General features: G+C 37.0%; 1 long non-coding RNA gene across 8 annotated transcripts in view; it reads right to left on the reverse strand.

The window, feature by feature from the left end:
- Nucleotides 1-20,275, reverse strand: part of LOC118530243 (uncharacterized) — a 449,173-nt gene that overhangs the window by 106,994 nt on the left and 321,904 nt on the right. The window lies entirely within an intron of this gene.

A 20,275-nucleotide genomic window follows, 5' to 3' on the forward strand; every position in this document is an offset into this window, starting at 1 on the left:
GTTTCAAACACTCCATTGGAGTTATGATTAACATTTAATTGCAATTGCACCTATAAATTTATTTGGAAACACCAGACATGTTTATAACTGTAATATTTATGTCCATGAATATGCCGTTCCTTTCCATTTATTAAAATCTGTTTTTCTCAAATTATGCTGCTTTTCTTCAGTTACATTTGAGGAACTACTGTTAAAATTTTTTTTTTTTTAAAGATTTTATTTATTTATTTGACAGAGAGAGAGACAGCGAGAGAGGGAACACAAGCAGGGGGAGTGGGAAAGGGAGAAGCAGGCTTCCTGCCGAGCCGGGAGCCCGATGTGGGACTCGATCCCGGGACTCCAGGATCACGACCTGAGCCGAAGGCAGTCGCTTAACCAACTGAGCCACCCAGGTGCCCAAATTTTTTAAAAGACTTTTTTAGGGGCGCCTGGGTGACTCAGTCGGTTAAGCGGCTGCCTTTAGCTCAGGTCATGATCTTAGGGGTCCTGGGATCAAGCCCCACATCGCGCTCCCTGCTCAGCCCAGAGCCTGCTTCTCCCTTTTCCTCTGCTGCTCCCCCTACTAGTGCTCTCTCTCTCTCTGTCAAATAAATAAATAAAATCTTTAAAAAAAATAAAAGATGTTTTAAAAGATTCTATTGAGGTTTCTCTTAGATTTGGTGTTTTTTCCCTCTAATAAGTACATTTTTCTCATTGTAGCCTCTAACTTACTAAAGACACTTCCGTAAGAAAGTTCTTTTTTTTTTTTTTAAAGATTTTATTTATTTATTTGACAGAGAGAGAGATAGCGAGAGCAGGAACACTAGCAGGGGGAGTGGGAGAGGGAGAAGCAGGCTTCCTGCTGAGCAGGGAGCCCGATGCGAGACTCGATCCCAGGGCCCTGGGATCATGACCTGAGCCGAAGGCAGACACTTAACGACTGAGCCACCCAGGTGCCCCATAAGAAAGTTCTTATTGTTGTATATTTGTCATGTGTTCATTAATTTTAATAAAGCTCCATAATTCTAATACCTTTATTTCTCAAAGTTTCAGAGATACACAATGATACCATGAGCAAATTGCCTTTCTTTTAATTACAGCTTTGCTTCATAGATTATTGAGAATTGAAACATAATCAAATAGTAAAAGTTATAGTGGAAAATCTTTTACTTACTCAGAACAATGTTTTTTTCCAAATCTGATCTAAATGAACAGGAAAAAGTACCTCCCTGAAATCTATAAGCAGCATATAGATTATCAAATGAGTGAAGTGTGAACTAAGAATTAATTAAGATAACATACTGAACAACTTGTAGTAATTTTATGTACCATTATGTTCATTTTAAAAAAGATACAAAGTCCAGGGCGCCTGGGTGGCTCAGTCGTTAAGCGTCTGCCTTCGGCTCAGGTCCTGATCCCAGGGTCCTGGGATCGAGCCCCGCATCGGGCTCCCTGCTCTGCGGGGAGCCTGCTTCTCCCTCTCCCACTCCCCCTGCTTGTGTTCCTGCTCTCGCTGTGTCTCTCTCTGTCAAATAAATAAATAAAATCTTAAAAAAAAAAAAAAAAAAAAAAGATACAAAGTCCAAACTCCTCAAATTGTATAATAAATATGTGCAGTTTTTGTATATCAATTATACCCAATAAAGTTTTGAAAATAAGAAATAAAGAAAAATCAAGGAAAACTAGAAATTATTCTACATTATATACTTTAAATAATTCTTAATCTGGGGGAAATAACCTTTATATTTTCATAAGGCACAATGGTTACTGGATTCTAATTGCTTCACCATGTCATAGATTCATAAAAGTAGAAATCTTTCACTGATTAAAAAAAATACTCAACAATGAACTAAAATGCACATTTGAAGGAGCATAGTCTAAAATATTTTTCATAGTTCTGAGTACTAGAACCACTTATATATAAAAACGTGAAAGACATTATGTTCTTAAAATATCTGTGTGGCAAATTGAAAGCAACTTTCAGGCACAAAGTTGTTTGTTTTTATTTGTTATTGTTGTTGTTTTTCTGCATGCACCAGTTATATCTGATGACAGCACCAATCTTTTGGTCATTCCATATTTCCTGGAAGTACAGTGCTCTGCTGAGCCAAAAGAGGTCATGGTTACTGATAGTTTAGCATATGTTCCCTTTGCAGGGGCATCTATGTGAAGGTGAGGAAGCAGTATCTCCAAAGGGCAAAAGGGTAATGAAAGAACAGGACCTTAGAATAGGGCCTTGGATAATACTTAACAGAACTGGATCAAAACAAGGGTTCGGGGTGCCTAGGTGACTAGTCAGTTAAACATCTGCCTTCAGCTCAGTTCATGATCTCAGGGTCCTCGGATTGAGCCCCACTTCGGGCTCCCTGCTCAGCAGGGAGTCTGCTTCTCCCTCTCCCTCTGCCCCTCACCCCACTCATGCACGTGCTTGCTCTCTCTCAAATAAATAAATAAATAAAATCTTAAAAAAACACAAGGGGTCAATGAAAGAGATAAAGAAGAAGCAAGAAGAATGAAATCAAGAGAATGTGATGTCATAATTCAAGAAGAGAGATATTTAAGAATGAGCATGCAATCAACAAAGTCAAGTTGATGTTTCTGGATGACAAGCTTACCATGTAATTAAATAAGACACAGCCTGCCTTCATAGTGTGATATGCTAAGAAAAGTGATTACAATTTGTGTGAGAGGAAAGGTTATATTTCATGTTACCTTAAACAAAATATTTAAATTCACTTTCAATATTGGAAGGAATTACTGTGGGAGAAAGGATGTTGAGTGGTGTTTCAAAGGAAAAATTATTTATCCAATGTGCATATATATCCAGAATGGAAAATAAGTTGGACACAGAACTAAATAAGTTTTGTTGGTGGATGATAATTTTAATTTCAAACTCCCTTAAAATGACCCACAAAAGAGGGATGTATTCTGCAGACTTTAAATATGTGACATATGAACATTTACATTATCTATAACATTATCTATATCCCTTCACTTATTAAAACAAAAAAGCATTGGGGCGCCTGGGTGGCTCAGTCGTTAAGCATCTGCCTTCGACTCCGCATCGGGCTCCCTGCTCAGCGGGAGGCCTGCTTCTCCCTCTCCCACTCCCCCTGCTTGTATTTCCTCTCTCACTGTCTCTCTCACTGTCAAATAAATAAATAAAATCTTAAAAACAAAACAAAACAAAAAAGCATTTTTAAAAAGAAGAGAAAGAACTTCCAGGGGAGACGGCAGAGTAGGAGGATCCTAATCTCACCCCATCCTAGGGTTACAACTAAATAATACTCACATCAGTGTAAATAACCAAGAAAAGGACGCAAAGACTGGCAGAACAGATTCCCCATAGATAAATGTAGAGAAGAAGCCACATCAAAGATGGTAGGAAGCGCAGAGACATGGATGGGAGCTAAAGGAACCCATGGGACTGTCCACTGTATGGAGGGACAGTGTAGTATGAAGAGGGGAATAAAACAGACCCTCATCCTAGGCACCCCAAGCATGAGGAACTTGCATGGGGAAGATGAGTCCCCATAACATTTGGCTTTGAAAACTAGAGGGGCCAAATTTTGCAAGTTTTAATAATCAGAGCATGTGCTGGAGGGGCTGGGATCATTAGGAGAGTTCTTTAGGAACAAAGGAGCTGGTGGGCACCATTTCCCTCCCCCACCCCCTAGCCTAGACATATGGACACCTGTGGGAACCAGTGTAACTCCAACACTCCCTACCTACATTGCTAACAGCATGCCTCACCCCAGCATTCTCCTGTGGATATGCCCCCTCCAGCCAGGCCTTAGTTGGGTGTCCTCCCTCAGCAGAAGTGCACAAAACTTGCTAACACCACATGCCCTGCCTCCACACTCTTCTGTGGATCCACCCCCTCCAATTTAGCCTTCTTTGGTCCCTAGTGGCTGCAGGTCCCCTCCTGCAGCAGACCCATGAGGAATTGCAGGCATCACATACTCTGCCCCTACATTCTCCTGTGGACCTGCCCCCTCCAATATGCCTTTGGCTGGAGCCCATCCAAGGCAGTGCCACAAACCTGACAGTGTACAAGCAGCCTGAACAGCATCAGCACTACTGCAAAGTGACTCCTACCCAGGGACGGAAGACAGCCACGTACACCAGTCCAACTGTGGCCTGAGCAGTGGGCTGGGGAAAGACATCTGGTCTGACTACAGGCTCCACCCTCCAATTAAGGCTTCTCAGTTCAGTGCTACTGCATCTCTGGCAAATGTCTGGTCTGACTCAACTTAAGCCCAAGGTGGCCCCAGACTGGCTTACTAACAACACAGGGACCAAATCCTGCCCACAACAGGCAAAGAGAGCCATTGCAGAAGACTGGACTGAAGGCAAAAGCAGCTCAGCCACAACAGTAGGTCACACACAACACACATAGGAGATACTTGTGAAGTGCCAGGTTCTGGTGAACAGGAGACACTGCACTGCAGAGCACTACAGGACCTCCTCTTCACAAGACTACTACTTTTAAGAGCAGGAGACATAGCTGACTTCACATAGAAACAGATGCAGAGATTTAGATAAAATGAGGAGACAGAGGGATATGTGCCAAATGAAAGAACAGGACAAAATCACAACAAGAGAGCTAAATGAAACAGAGATAAATGATATACCTGATAGAGAATTTAAAGTAATGGTCACATGTATCATATGACCTCACTGATATGAGGAATTCTTAATCTCAGGAAACAAACTGAGGGTTGCTGGACTGGTGGGGGGTGGGAGGGATGGGGTGGCTGGGTGATAGACATTGGGGAGGGTATGTGCTATGGTGAGTGCTGTGAATTGTACAAGACTGTTGATTCACAGATCTGTACCTCTGAAACAAATAATACATTACATGTTAAAAAAAGAAGAAGAAGAAGATAGCAGGAGGGGAAGAATGAAGGGGGGGAAATCGGAGGGGGAGATGAACCATGAGAGACGATGGACTCTGAAAAACAAACCGAGGGTTCTAGAGGGGAGGGGGGTGGGAGGATGGGTTAGCCTGGTGATGGGTATTAAAGAGGGCACGTTCTGCATGGAGCACTGGGTGTTATATGCAAATAATGAATCATGGAACAAAAACTAATTACATCAAAAACTAATGATGTAATGTATGGTGATTAACATAACATAATAATAAATAAATAAATAAATAAAAATAAAGTAATGGTCACAAAGAGACTCACTGGACTTGAAAAAAGAGTGGAGGACCTCAGTGAGACCCTTAACAATGAGACAGAAAACATAAAGAAACCATTCAGAGATGAAAAACTCAATAACTGAAATTAAAAATAACACTAGATGGACTAAATAGTAGACTATAGGAAGCAGAAGAATGGATCAGTGGCATAGAGGACAGAGTGATGCAAATCAAACAAGCTGAACAGGACAGGGACAAAATAATAATAGAAAATGAAAACAGACTTGGGGAACTCAGCCACAACATCAAGCATAGTAACATTCACATTATAGGAATCCCAGAAAGAGAAGAGAGAGAAAAGGGGCAGAAAACTTATTTGAAGAAACAGCAGCTGAATGAAAACTTCCCAAATCTGGGAAAAGAAACAAGCATCCAGATGCAGCAGGCAGAGAGAGCCTCCAACAAAATCAACCCAAGGAGGTCTACACCAAGACATATAGTAACTAAAATGGCAAAAAGTAGGGACAAACAGAATATTTTAACGACAGCAAGAGAGGGGCACCTGGGTGACTCAGGTGGTTAAGTGTCTAACTCTTGATTTTGGCTCAGGTCATGATTTCAGGGTTGTAAGATCAAGCCTCAAGTTAGGCTCCACACTGGGCATGGTGCTTGCTTAGGATTCTTTCCCTCCTTCTCTAAAAACAAACAAACAAACAAACAAACAGAGCAAGAGAAAAGAAAATAGTTATATACAAGGGAAACCTATCAGTGGATTTTTCAGCAGAAACTTCAGGCCAGAAGGGAGAGGCATGATATTTAAAGTGTTGAAAGGAAAAAACCTGCAGCCAAGAATACTCTATCCAGCAAAGCTATCATTCAAAATAGAAGAAGAGATAAAGAATTTCCCAAACTAAAGATAAAAAAATTCATAACCACTATACCAGTCCTATAAGAAATGTTAAAAAGCAGACTCTTTGAATGGAAAGGAAAGACCATAAGTAGAAGCAAGAAAAGTAGGAAGCACAAAGCAGTGCAATAAGTATATCTATAAAAACCAGGCAAGGGATTCACAAAATATAAGGATGTAAAATATGACACTATATACCTAAAACATGGGGTGGGCAGGAGAGGGGTAAGAAATAGGTTAAAACTTAAGCGACCACCAACTTAATATAGATTTCTATATGCAGAAGATGCTATATTACAAACCTAATGATAACCACAAATCAAAAACCACTAATATATATGCAAAAATAAAAAAAAAGGAATCCAGGTATATTGCTACAGAAAGCCAGCAAACCATGCGAGAAGAGAGCAAGGGAAGAAAGGAACAGAGAACTACAAAAACAACCATAAAACAAGTAACAAAATGGGAATACATACATACCTATCAATAATTACTTTGAATGTAAATTGACTAAGTGCTCCAATCAAAAGACAAGGAATGGTTAAAGAAGCAGGACCCATCTATATGCTGCCTATAAGAGACTTTTTCAGACCTAAAGACACATGCAGATTGAAAGTGAAGGAATGGGAAAGCATATATCACGCTAACAGAAGTGAAAAGAAAGCCAGCCAGAGTAGCAATACTTATATGGGACAAAATAGACTTTAAAGCAAAGATTGTAACAAAAGACAAAAAAGGACATGATAAGAGAAGAATCCAACAAGAAAGGAACAATCCAACAAGAAGCTATAACAATTGTAAATATTTATTCACCCAACATGGGTGTACACAAAGCAGCTAATAACAAACATAAAAGAGGTAATCAATAGTAATAAAATAATAGTAGGGGACTTTTAACACCCTACTTATATCAATGGATAGATTATTCCAGCAGAAAATCAACAAGGAAACAGTGGCTTTGAATGGCACATTGGACCAAGTGGATCTAACAGACATATTCAGAACATTCCATCCTAAAATAGCAGAATACACATTCTTTTCAAGTGCACATGGAACATTTTCCAGAATAGATCACATAGACCAGAAAATAAGCCTCAACAAATTCAGAAAGATTGAAGTCACACCATGCATCTTTTTGGATCACAAAATTGTGAAATTAGAAATCAACCACAAGAAAAAATCTGGAAAGACCACAAAAACATGGAGGCTAAATAACATGCTACTAAACAAAGACTGACTGAACCAAGAAATCAAAGAAAAATTAAAAAATACATGGAAACAAATGAAAATGAGAACACAACGGTCCAAAAACTTTGGGATACAGCAAAAGCTATTCTAAGAGGGAAGCTTACAGCAATACAGGCCTACCTCAAGAAGCAAGAAAAATATCAAATCAACAGCATAACCTTATACATAAAGAAGCTAGAAACAGAAGAACAAGCAAAACCCAAGACCAGTAAAAGGAAGGAAATAATGAATATTAGAGCAGAAATAAATAAAGAAGAAAGTGAAAAAACAATAGAATAGATGAGTGAAACGAGGACTTGGTTTATTGAAAAGATCAACAAGATTGACAGACCTATAGCCAGACTCATCAAAAAAGAAAAAAAGAGAGAGAAGGAGGACTCAAATAAACAAAGTCACAAATGAAAGAGGAAAAAAAACGACCAACACCACAAAAATACAAAGATTATGAGAATATTATGAAAAACTGCATGCCAACAAATTGGACAACCTGTAAGAAATGGATAAATTCCTAGAAACATATAACCTACCAAAACTGAATCAGGAAGAAATAGAAAATTTGAACATACTGATGACCAACAATGAAATTGAATCAGTAATAAAAAACACTCTCAACAAAATACAAAGAAAACTCTCAACAAAATACAGGACGAGTCAGCTTCACAGGTGAGTTCTACCGAACATTTAAGAAGATTTAATACCTATTCTTATCAAACTTTTCCAAAAGATAAGAGAAAGGAAAGCTTCTAAATTCATTCTACAAGGCCAGTATTACCCTGTTACCAAAGCCAGATAAACACCTTAGAAAAAAGAAAACTACAAACCAGTATCTCTGATGAACACAGATGCAGAAATCCTCAAAAATATTGGCAAACCGAATCCAACAATACATTAAAAAAATCATTCACTACAATCAAGTAGCATTTATTCCTGGGACGAAAGGATTGTTCAATATTTGCAAATCAATCAATGTGATACATCACTGTAACAAGAAAAAGGATAAAAACCATATGATCATTTCAATAAATGCAGAAAAAGCACTTGACAAAATACAACATCCATTCATGATAAAAAAAAAAAACCCCAACAAAGTAGGTTTAGAGGGAACACACCTCAACACAATAAAGGCCATATATGAAAAATCCACAGCTGACATCATACTCAATGATGAGGAAGTAAGAGCTATTCCCCAAAGGTTAGGAACAAGACAGGGCTGTCCATTCTCACCACTTTTATTCAACATAGTACTAGAAGTCCTAGACACAGCAATCAGGCAAGAAAAAGACATTGAAAGCATCCAAATCAGTAAGGAACTTTCACTATTTGCAGATTATATGGTACTATATAGAGAAAACCCTAAAGACTTCACCAAAAAATTATTAGAATTGATTAAAAAAATTCAGGAAGGTCGCAGGATACAAAATCAATACACAGAAATCCATTGCTTTTCCTTACACTAATAATGGAGTAAGAGAAAGAGAAAGTAAGAAAAACAATCCCATTTACAATTGCACCAAAAATAAAATACCTAAAAATAAACTTAATCAAGGAGGTGAAAGACCTATACTCTGAAAACTATGAAATGCTGATGACAGAAATTGAAGACAACATAAACAAATGGGAAGATATTCCATGCTCATGGATCAGAAGAACAAATACTGTTAAAATGTCCATACTACCCAAAGCAATCTACAGATTTAATGCAATCTCTTTCAAAATACCAAGAGCATTTTTCACAGAACTAGAACAAATAATCCTTACATTTGTATGGAACCACAAAAGACCTGAATAGCCACAGCAATCTTGAAAAAGAAGAACAAAACTGGGGTGTCATAATCCCAGATTTCAAGATATACTACAAAACTATAGTAATCAAAACAGTATAGTACTGGTACAAAAATAGACACATAGATCACTAGAACAGAATAGAGCCCAGAAATAAACCAATGAGTATATGGTCAATTAATCTTTGACAAAGGAGGCAAGAATATGCCTTGGGAAAAAGTCTCTTCAACAAATGGTGTTAGGAAAACTAGAGAGCTACATGCAAAAGACGGAAATTGGGCCACTTTCTTGCACTATACACAAAAATAAACTCAAAAAGGATTAAAGACCTAAATGTGAGACTCGAAATATTAAAAATCCTAGAAGAGAGCACAGGTAGTAATTTCTCTGACATCAGCTGTAGCAACATTTTTCTAGATATGTTTCATGAGGCAAGGGAAACAAAAGCAAAAATAAACCATTGGGACTACATCAAAATAAAAGCTTCTGCACAGCAAAGGAAACCATCAACAAAACTAAAAGACAACCCACTGAGTGGGGGAAGATATTTGCAAATGACATATCTGATAAAGGGTTAGTATCCGAACTATATAAAGAACTTATGCAACTCAACACCAAAAAAAATCCCAATTAAAAAATGGAGAGAAGACATGAACAGGTATTTCTCCAAAGAAGACATACAGATGGCCAGCAAACACATGAAAAGATGTTCAACATCCCTCATCATCAGGGAAATGCAAATCAAAAGCACAATGAGGTATCGCCTCACACCTGTTAGAATGGTTAAAATAAAAAACATAAGAAATGACAAGCATTGGTGAGGATGTGGAGAAAAAGTAACTCTCATGCACTGTTGGCAGAAATGCAAACTGGTGCAGCTACAGTGGAAAACAGTATGGAGGTTCCACAAAAAAATTAGAAATAAAAGGGGAACCTGGGGGGCTCAGTCAGTTAAGCCTACTACTGTTGATTTCAGCTCAGGTCATGATCTCAGGGTCATGAGATTAAGCCCTGAGTTGGGCTCTGCACTGGGCATGGAGCCTGCTTAGGATTCTCTCTCTCTCTCTCCTTCTGCCCCTCACCTACTGCTGGCAAGCACTTGCATGCATACTGTCTCTCTCTTTAAAAAAAATTAGAAATACCATGCTATCCATGAATTCCACTACTGGGTATTTACTCAAAGAAAATGAAAACCCTAAATTGAAAAGATAAATGCACCCTTATGTTTATGGCAGCATTATTTAAAATAACCAAATTATGAAAGCAGCCCAAGTGTCCATTGATAGATGAATGGATAAAGATGTGATACACACACACACACACACACACACACACACTGGAATATTACTCAGCCATAAAAGAGAATGAAATCATGCCATTTGCAACAACATGGATAGATCTAGAGGAGATAATGCTAAGTGAAATAAATCAGTCAGAGAAAGACAAATACCATATGATTTCACTCAAACATAGAATTAAAAAAAAAAAAAAAGAAAACATAGAAACAAAGAAAAAAACCCAGACTCTTAACTATAGAGACAAACTGATGGTTACCAGAGGGGAGGTAGGTAGGGGGATGAGCGAAATAGGTGAAGGGGATTAAGAGTACATTTATTATGATGAGCAGTTTGTAAGGTATAGAATTGTTGAGTCACTATATTGTACACCTGAAACTAATGTAACATTGTATGTTAACTATACTGGAATTAAAATTTAAAGAGAGAAAGAGAGAGAGAGAGAGGAAGGAAGGCGAAAAGCTGTCATTGCTTTTTTCTTTTATGATGGAATAACTTACTACCAAACAGTAATTTATGTTTCTCAGATTTTTCAAGATTTTATTTATTTATTTATTTATTATTTATTTATTTATAGCATGAGCAGAGGGGAGGGGCAGAGGGAGAGGGAGAAGCAGACTCCCCACTAAGCTAGGAGCCTGATTCGGAGCTCCATCCCAGGACCCTGGGATCATGACCTGAGCCAAAGGCAGACGCTTAACCGACTGAGCCACCCAGGTGCCCTCTCAGATTATTCTATTGTTCCTATAGTTCACCAGTCCCACTCTACACAGGACGGGAAGTGTGTTTTCTTAAGGTAGTATATTGTACCAAGAATACTGCTGTTGTTCAATGAATATAAAACAATAATTATAGCAAAAATTATTCTGGCACCCTAAATGAGGCTGATACTTAGCAATGGAAACATGCAAAGGGAAGAATAAAATAAAAGTACTTATGGTACCTTTTGTTTATTGCTATCAGACACCTATGTTACTTTATTAATTCTCATGATGTCTTTTAAAGGTTCTGTTATTTAAAAAAAACAAAGGTTCTGTTATTTTCATCTACGATTTGGAGGAAGTAACTGAAGCACAGAAGGACTTTCTGTCTCCTAATCGAATGGCAAATTAGATGAAAATCCAATACCCACAAGTTACTAGATACCAAAAACATATTAACTTCATGCCTTAGTAGCTATTTACACATATGTATGTGAGATCTTTCTTTCAAATAAAAAGGAAATATAACCAAGAGAAAACAAAATGAATATTTTGTTTTTAAAGAGCTATAAATTTCAATTAAAAATCCTTAACTAAAATATCTTAGTGTATCTGTTAACCAGTGTAAAAAAAAATAAAGAAAAATTTAGTAGTCTAAGAATTAGAACAGGGGATAAAATAATCCTGGGATGAGTCCAGTACCTTTTGTTTATCCATGGGTGGATTATCTGCTTTGTGAATTATTCATGACTAATTTTGAATCTTAGAGCTATATTGCCCCACTGCCTGGTTAGCTCCAAGGCCCTTTCCTCCCACTACCCAGCTGGTGTGTGCTCAGGAAAGACAAACTCTTTTTAATATGAATCCAAGCAAAACACAATTAGGAAAGCAAATGTGCTAGAAAAATAATAGTATCATGGATTACAAAGCCAAATAGGAAAGATCTGAATGTTGCCTACCTTTTTGAAGTATCCAATTGCTGTTTCCATGTGATACTTAGGTAACTGAGTTGGGCCAGTCATATCACAAAGAGACCTTTCCTCAGTAAGAGAGGTCCCCTTGGTTTGGTTTGGTCACAATAATTGAACTGCAGAGTGTGACCATATCATAGCAGTAGTTGCAAGGCTGATTCCTTTCCAGTGGCCTATAGGCTCTCCCAGAAGAAGCAGCACCTTCTACCGGGAAGAACCATAGCCATAACTTAAGCCACATTTCTCTGCCCTGCTAAAAATACCCAGAGCTAAAAAGGACCTCATGCCTACATCGGAAAGACTGCAGAGTTCCCAACCACCTCACAGTCCGTCCCCCCAAACACACACACACACACACACACACACACACACACACACACACACACTCCTCAGAACTTTTGATGCCAAAAAGATTTCACTATAGATTTTGTGGCTTGAGTAGGTTAGCTAGTATACATAAATACTATCATTTTAAATCAAATTCTGTCATATTCATGGATGTTTTACCTATTTTCAAATGATAGAAAGTTTTTAGCAGAGTAGCATCCAATTGATTTACTTCCTCAAAAATTAATGATTTGCATGTACAGGTACAAAGATAAAATATAAATTTCTGTAAAGTTTTCATTATGCAAGAGGACCAATACTTAAAATGCTTTTTAAAAATTAGGAAAATAATACATGCTTAATGCTAAAACATAAATTCTGAACTCTATTATAATTTGATTAATCATTAAATTCACCAAATTATTTCTCCAAATAAATTGACTCAGATGAAAATACTTAAAACATCCATTGATAATTTTAGAATATATTTAAATAAGTAATCACTCTTTATATTACAACCTTTCTTTTGCAAACAAGGTTTGCAATACTACTTAGTGTTCATATTTAAGTTAATGTTTATTAACAAATTACCATTTGCTGTTACAAGTAGGGTTTCATTAAATGACTCTCATAATGTAAGGGATCTGAATTAAAGCATGTACTGTATTTCTTTATGTATTTTCTTTCTTCTTTTGCAATAACATGCCTAAAGATTAGCATAATTTATTTTTAAGAAATTAATGCTCTTCTTCAGAGTAATAATTATTCTCATTTTGACCTGTTGAACTAGCTTCATATTTACAAAAAATAATTAAGTGTTGATCAGAATGTGGCATCTTCTGAGGCTTTCTAATCACCAGCTCTACCAATCCAGGGCATTTCTTTGCTGACCCAACATAAATATACTTAACTAATGAGTTATGGACCTTTAAGAGCCTTCTCTTTCTGCACTAAATTCTCCTAAGAATTATTTCAAATATTTTTTCTTCATTTCACAGATGCACTTGCTTCTTGTTCTATCTTAATCTTTGATTTTGCTCGTTGCTCAAGGGAGCTGATATGGTAATTTTTTTAAAAATTCAAATTAACAGCAAAAAATTGTAACAAAACTCCATCAAGGTTACAGAGGTATGCCCACTTCATTTACATTAATTAGAAAACTTCTGTCCCCATTGTAATTTTCTAACAGGAAATGTTTCTTTATGATGCTTTGCAAAATTTCATGTCATTTTTAACAGTTTTGAAGCACAGAACATAAAAAATGGAAAGGACCAAATATATCATCAAATTCAAGCCCATCTTATTTATAGTTATATAGATATGTTAATCCAGGCCCAGAGAAGTAAAGAAATATTCATAAAGTCACACAGCTAGTTAGTATCAAATGGTATACTATTTTTATGTAATTTGAAAAATATATTTCCTATATTTGTTAATCAATTTTAAATTAGTTGTTTATATACACACACATACATTCATGAGTTTTATTAATTTTGTCAACTAAAAATTACTGTTCTCTTAATATAATGTTGTATCCTGGATGTGATGATCCTAGAACAGAAAGAGGAAATTATTGGCAAAACAGGTGAAATCTGAATAAAGTCTAGAGGTTAGGTAATAGTTATGTACCAATGTTCATTTCTTAGTTTTGGCAACTGTACAATGGTAATGTAAGATGTTAAATTTAGAGGTATTAAAAACAAGACATCAGGCCCAAAATGGAGCTGCTTTTGCTAAGTCACATTACCAAACTAAGGTTTACAGTTTTGAATCTCCCAGAAATGGAATCTTACTCGGGAATCATCTGATCAACACTACTTAGGTCATCTACCTGATAGACCCCTCAACATCCCCGAAAGGAAAACTTTGCAATAAACAACTTGCTTTTTTTGTCTGTATAACTTGCTTGTTCCCACTTCTTCTGCCTATAAGTCTTTCATTTTGTACAGCTTCTCAGAGCTCCTTATCATCTGCTAAATTGCATACTGAGTGATTCTAACAGATTTTTGCTCAAATAAATTCTTAAAATTGTTAATATGCCACAGCTTATCTTTTTTTTAAATATTTTATTTATTTATTTAAGAGAGATAGTGAGACTGAGAGAGAGAGGCCAAGAGGGCAGAGGGAGGGGCATAGGGAGAGGGACAAGCAGACTCCCCACTGAGCAGGGAGCCCGATGCAGGGCTCCATCCCAGGACCCTGAGATCATGACCTGAGCCAAAGGCAGATGGTTAACCAACTGAACCACCTAGGCGCCCCCTCAGTTTATCTTTTAACAGAAGAAACTGAGTGAAGAGTATACAGGAACTCTACTATTTTTGTAACTTCTCTGGAAAACTAAAATTATTCCAATAATTATTTTATATGATTTTATATTAAATTGTTATTTGTGATAATTTAGAATTACAAATAAGGCCATTTATCTTAGACATTTAAAAAAAAAAGAATAAGGTGGGGATGCCTGGGTGGCTCACTTGGTTAAGCATCTGACTCTTGGTTTCAGCTCAGTTGTGATCTCAGGGTCCTGGGATCGAGCCCCATGTTGGGCTCTGCACTTAGTGCAGAGCCTGCTTGAAATTCTCGCTGTCCCTCCCACTCATGCTCTTGCTCTCTCTCTCTCTCTCTTTAAAATAAATAAATAAATCCTTAAAAAAATTTTTGAATTTTACAAAGAATAGGGATTCAGATTTTCTTTATGCAAAAACTACCCTTTTATTACAAGTTGCAATTCCATTTGGAGCCTTATGGATGTCATAAACTGGGTTCTTCTGACTCAGACTCTTGAGTCAGAGACTTAACTACAAGAGATTTATTGGAGACAGTTCTGAAGAACAATATCTGTTAGTTAGCAAGGGAAGAAGAATTGGCAGAGGGAAGAGTTAAAATGTAATGAAGTTGTAACAGAGGCCTCAGCAGATCTGATGGGAAGCTCCTGAGCTGGGATAGCTGTTCAAAGATGTTTCAAAAGGGTCAAGACCTTTGTATTCACCATGTTCAGAAGTTATCGGAAGTGGGCTACCTTGAGAAGGAGGTACATCTTGGGGAGGCAGTGCACTTTGGTCAGCTGTAATTTCTAGAAAGGGACTCAGCTGTGATCTCTTGGCAGGGAATACCTCTAGCAGCTGGAAGAATGAACACATTGGTCCTGAAAAGGGGAACTGGTTGTTGTGCCACATCAGCCACTAAAATGAAGCCAACTGTTCAGCACAATAATTGGTCACAGGATGAAAGTAAAATTAGGCAAGGAGGACATTTTGCTAGGCACAGGCAATTATAGTCAGGTGAATTTTGCTTAAATTGTTCTTGTTCCAAGTACCTTTTCTCTTGAGTTTTCCATGTTTGTACCTGTAATTATTTATACATTTTATAACATCTATCCCAAGATGTCAGCTATTGGAACTGGAAAGGAAATTTAGAATAAGTTAAAAAATAAACTCTTTTGGATCTTTAAGAGATATGATTTTAGATGTGAGAAATATGTAAAGAAAGTCCACTGAGTTTTCCTATCCAAGGGTACAAATCCGCACCCCACTCCTATCTTCTACATTTGTCCCCGTGAAGACATCCTCATTTTCATTAGGTATGGCTAAATTATGTTGTGATAACAAACCAATCCCCAAATCTCAGAGGTTTAACACAGCAAATCTTATGTGTCCAATATGGGTCAGCAAGGGTACAAAGAAGACTGTCACCTGTAGTGGCTCCATCTGGAACACACAGATTCTAAGATCACTGCTGCAGAAGTAGAGAAGAATGGGAGAAACACACCTGTTCTTAAATGCCTAGAATCAGAATGACATTTTGGCTGATAGTCCATTGTCTCAATCTTGCCACATGGTTCCAACCTAACTGCAAAGCAAACTGGGAAATGTAGAGGAATGCTTGGGGTACTAACAGGGCTTTGTCAAAACTGGCTAGTGAACCGTCTGGAATATTCTTGTACATAGCTCCAACCCAATAAAAAAAGACTCAATTTATATGTCATTCTCCTTTATTTCATTACTGGCTAGAGTCTTATCCATCAGCATCATCTTCTCTGAGCAAAGAGTAAGGTCAATCTTTGTGCCACACATATTTTTATATCAGCTATATTGGTTAATGAAGCAACAACTTGAACATTCATTTAATATTTTTAGGAACACACATAAAAGTGCTTTGAAGAGTTGCATAATCATGGGAAGACAACTTTCATTTAAAATATCTTTTGAATTTGTTAGGGAAATTATCTTGATAATTCGAAAGTACTGGGCTTAAAATATGTAGGCAGGCACAATTTATGTTCTGGTTGTTTCATAAGGAGCCACAATGTATTAGGACAAATAGGATTGCAAAAGTTGTCGGCAAATATCCAAAGAGGACATTAGTAAACAGCACCAGAGGGGGAGACTTTAGTACAAATGCATGTATTTCCTTACCATATGGTCCTAGTTTTTAAGTTGAAATGTTTTCCTGTCTGAAAAAAATTGCTTCTCTTCCCTGCTAATGGTGCAGAAGACTGGCTTTATAAATCAGAATTACCATTTGTCATGAATACTGGTCACTGGCATATAAGCCTTTTTATTAAAGATGGATAAAGTAGTGGCTGAACACCTGGGCCCTGGACTCAGACTGCCTGGGTGCAGTTCTTGGCTCTGTCACTTACTATGTCCCTAGGTAATCAATTAACCTCTCTGTGGCTCAGTTTGTTCATCTGTAAAATGGCCATACTACTATTATCTACCTAACAGGGTTATGTTGGAACAAAAGAGTTACTATTTTTAAAATGTTTAGTACAGTGCCTGCCACATAGTAAACTCTGTTTACTGTTGTTGTTATCACTACTGTTCAGCCACTTATAAACGGTTTTATAAGAGAGGAAACCTTTACAATGGAGAAGTTAAGTCTAATATAAAATGTATAAAATAATGGTGCCAATATAAAATTTCAAATGCCAAAATAAGTTTTGCCAATATTATTCATTCTTTTCTTTTCCCGAGCCACAGTTTTTCTTTTCCAGTTCTAAGGGAAAATACGCTAGCATGTTCTGTTTTTTAACTAATGTATTTTCTCATGTAATAGTTCAAGGAAGCAATTAAGGAATGAAAAAGGACAAGAAGATCTCTGTTTTTCACATAGTGAATTCTACACTGTCTTACTCCACTCCCGCACACAGACCAATGTGCTCACTGTTCCACAGCAATACAATGGTTGACACTCTGCCTGGAGAGACAAAGCCTCGTAAAAGGAAGGGTATAGACCAAAAAAACAAAAAACAAACAAACGAACGAACTGAAGGATGTGGAGAATTTCAGGCTCAGAGACTCTCTGTAGTCAATGGGAAATGCAGGGTGGGAATTAAAGCTATGAAAGGGTCTTTCATGCTACAGTATGTATCCTTCTCTAGGAGGGGAAGGAAGATATGTGATCAAAGCATTTACAGCTTTATAGTCTTCCAGATGAACTTCCATTTCACTAGTACCCATGAATAGGACTTCTCTTGGTCCTACCAATGTGTAAGCAAGAGAGTTCTACCTTCAGGGCATTGCCAAGAGCTTGGCACCTGAAAGCCATAAGCATCCTACCTAACTCCAGAACACATATGCTATAAGTTGAATTGTGTCCCCCTAAAATTCATATGTTGAAGTCCTAGTACTTTGCAAGTAACTTTATTTAAAGATAGGCAATTAAGTTAAACTGAACCCATTAAGGTAGACCCTAATCTAATCTGACTGGTGTCTTTGTAAGAAGAAATTTGGACACACAAAGAAACACCAGGATGCTTGTGCCCAGAAGAAAAACCATGTGAGGACACAATGAGAAGACTGCCACCTGCAGCCAAAGAGAGAGGCCTCAGAAGATATGAAACCCTGCTCTGAGTCATCCAGCCTCCAGTAATGCAAGAAAATAAATTCTGTCATCTAAGCCACTCCCTCTGTGGTATCTTGTCATGGCATTCCTCATACAGGAATACAACATATTCTTGGGATTCAGTAAAGCCAACCTATTTGCTTCCTATCCACTCTCTGCCAGACAATCTCATAATACGTAATATGGTTTGTCTCACTCTCCATTAGTACTTCTGTTGGAGAAAATAAACTAAGTGAAGAATTATATACTTTACTGGTTCACTTCAGAAAAAATATTCTCACTCTGAAACTTTGGAGTGATGATAAACAGTTACATTTATGTTATTTAAACTCTATCATACATTTATCTGTAATAATTTTTAAATTGGAAGAAGTGAAGTTGAAATTGTATTTAAATTATCATTCTTTGCCCCCTCTATTGTACTCCCCCGAGCTAAGTTTATTAATATCAAAGATTTCTATTCATTCTATGTAAATTTACTAAAGTCTGTTAAATCTCCTGATTGCTGACATTTTAGAGTTTTATACACTTTTTGTCTCTCTTTTGACAAATCACACATACATCTTCAGGGACTCTTATTACAGAGCTAAGTACATTGTCTGACAAAAGCTGAAGAATTTTAATAGATAAATGACAAATTTTAACAAAGAGCTCTACTGAGTTAATTTCTAAAATCGTTTACTGTATGTATAGAAAACTGGCAGAAGTAATTTGATGAAGTGCAGGTTTTCTATACATAATAAAAGGAAAGACAAAATTATTAGTAGATTATTCGATAAGATCCATCTATTTGATGGATAACCACAAAAATAAATCTACCAATACAAATACGTCTTCTTGCTTTCTTATTAGGTTCTTTTTTCCCTAGACTAAAAAAAAAATCATGTCACCAGTTATTAATATCTATCATTTCCATCACTTAGATTGCTGCCTTAGTGGGATTGAGAATGAATCCAGAAAGGTCAAGTTCAAATAAGAAAAAGCACAGTTCTACTACTGCAAAATCATGACATCCTAGACTGTAAAGACAAAAAAGCTTTATAATTTAAGTATATACCTCTGGGTAGTTACACTTTCTATTGAGTACTTAGTTAACATTGTGTCTGTGTGGAGGGGGTGGCAGGGGGGTATGAAGGAATGTGCTTGATGGGATCACTGCATGATCTATTCTCTGCAGGTGCTAGCAAGGTCAGAGAGAATCATCATCACAAAGCGAAGTGATTTTCTTCTTTACAAGCTCCTGATGTAAACAGACTGATGAACACAAGATCCTTACTCACTCACATGATATCATACACAATCACAGCTAAGTGTTTCTGTCTGTCAAAGCCTGGAGAGTCACTACCAGATTGTTGCCTGATTAGAATATAACCCCAAATGGTATTTCCTTGGTTTTAGTTAGTCAATGCTTATTTTGCAAGATTTCTGAGCTCTGTAATGAAAGATCAAAGGTAGTGAGCACTGAGACAAGGTGAAAGTTTAGCCAGCTCAGAAAATGAGCAGGCTGTGTGCATAATCGAGCAGCAACATTATTGAACATTTGTTGACTGAAAAGCAAAAAATAAGTAAATAAAAGACATTTCTTATTTTAAGATCAGAAGTTACATAGCACATTCTTTGGAAAGAGAAGTTTTGTAAGCATGTGGCACTTAATCTTTGTTCCTAATTTATGCTCATGTTCAAGATATTTTTTATTGACTCCAATTTTACTGCTACATTTATTGCCAGTTAGGCAGCAGCTTTTAGTATATGGAGGCCCCACTAAAAATTCACCTTCTGAGTTTCTTACCCAAGACATTTCAGTCAGAATCTGGACCCAATCTGCCACATCATAGCTAGCAGCAAGTGAGGAGGACTCAAATATCTTGCTGGTATAAACATACTCCTTGATGGAACAGCCAAATAGTTTGGAAGTTTGTATTTGTTCTTTTAAGAAAAAAAAAAAATCCCTGGGTAAGGAAGGATCCAGAATACTTTTAAAAAGCTTTATATACTTTCTGGGAATGTTAAGTGATTATTTTTACTTAAAAATGTAATTATGAAATGACATAATCTATAAAATTTACAAATAA

Source organism: Halichoerus grypus, chromosome 8 (assembly GCF_964656455.1).
Source record: "Halichoerus grypus chromosome 8, mHalGry1.hap1.1, whole genome shotgun sequence".
In the NCBI taxonomy this organism is placed as follows: Eukaryota; Metazoa; Chordata; class Mammalia; order Carnivora; family Phocidae; genus Halichoerus; species Halichoerus grypus.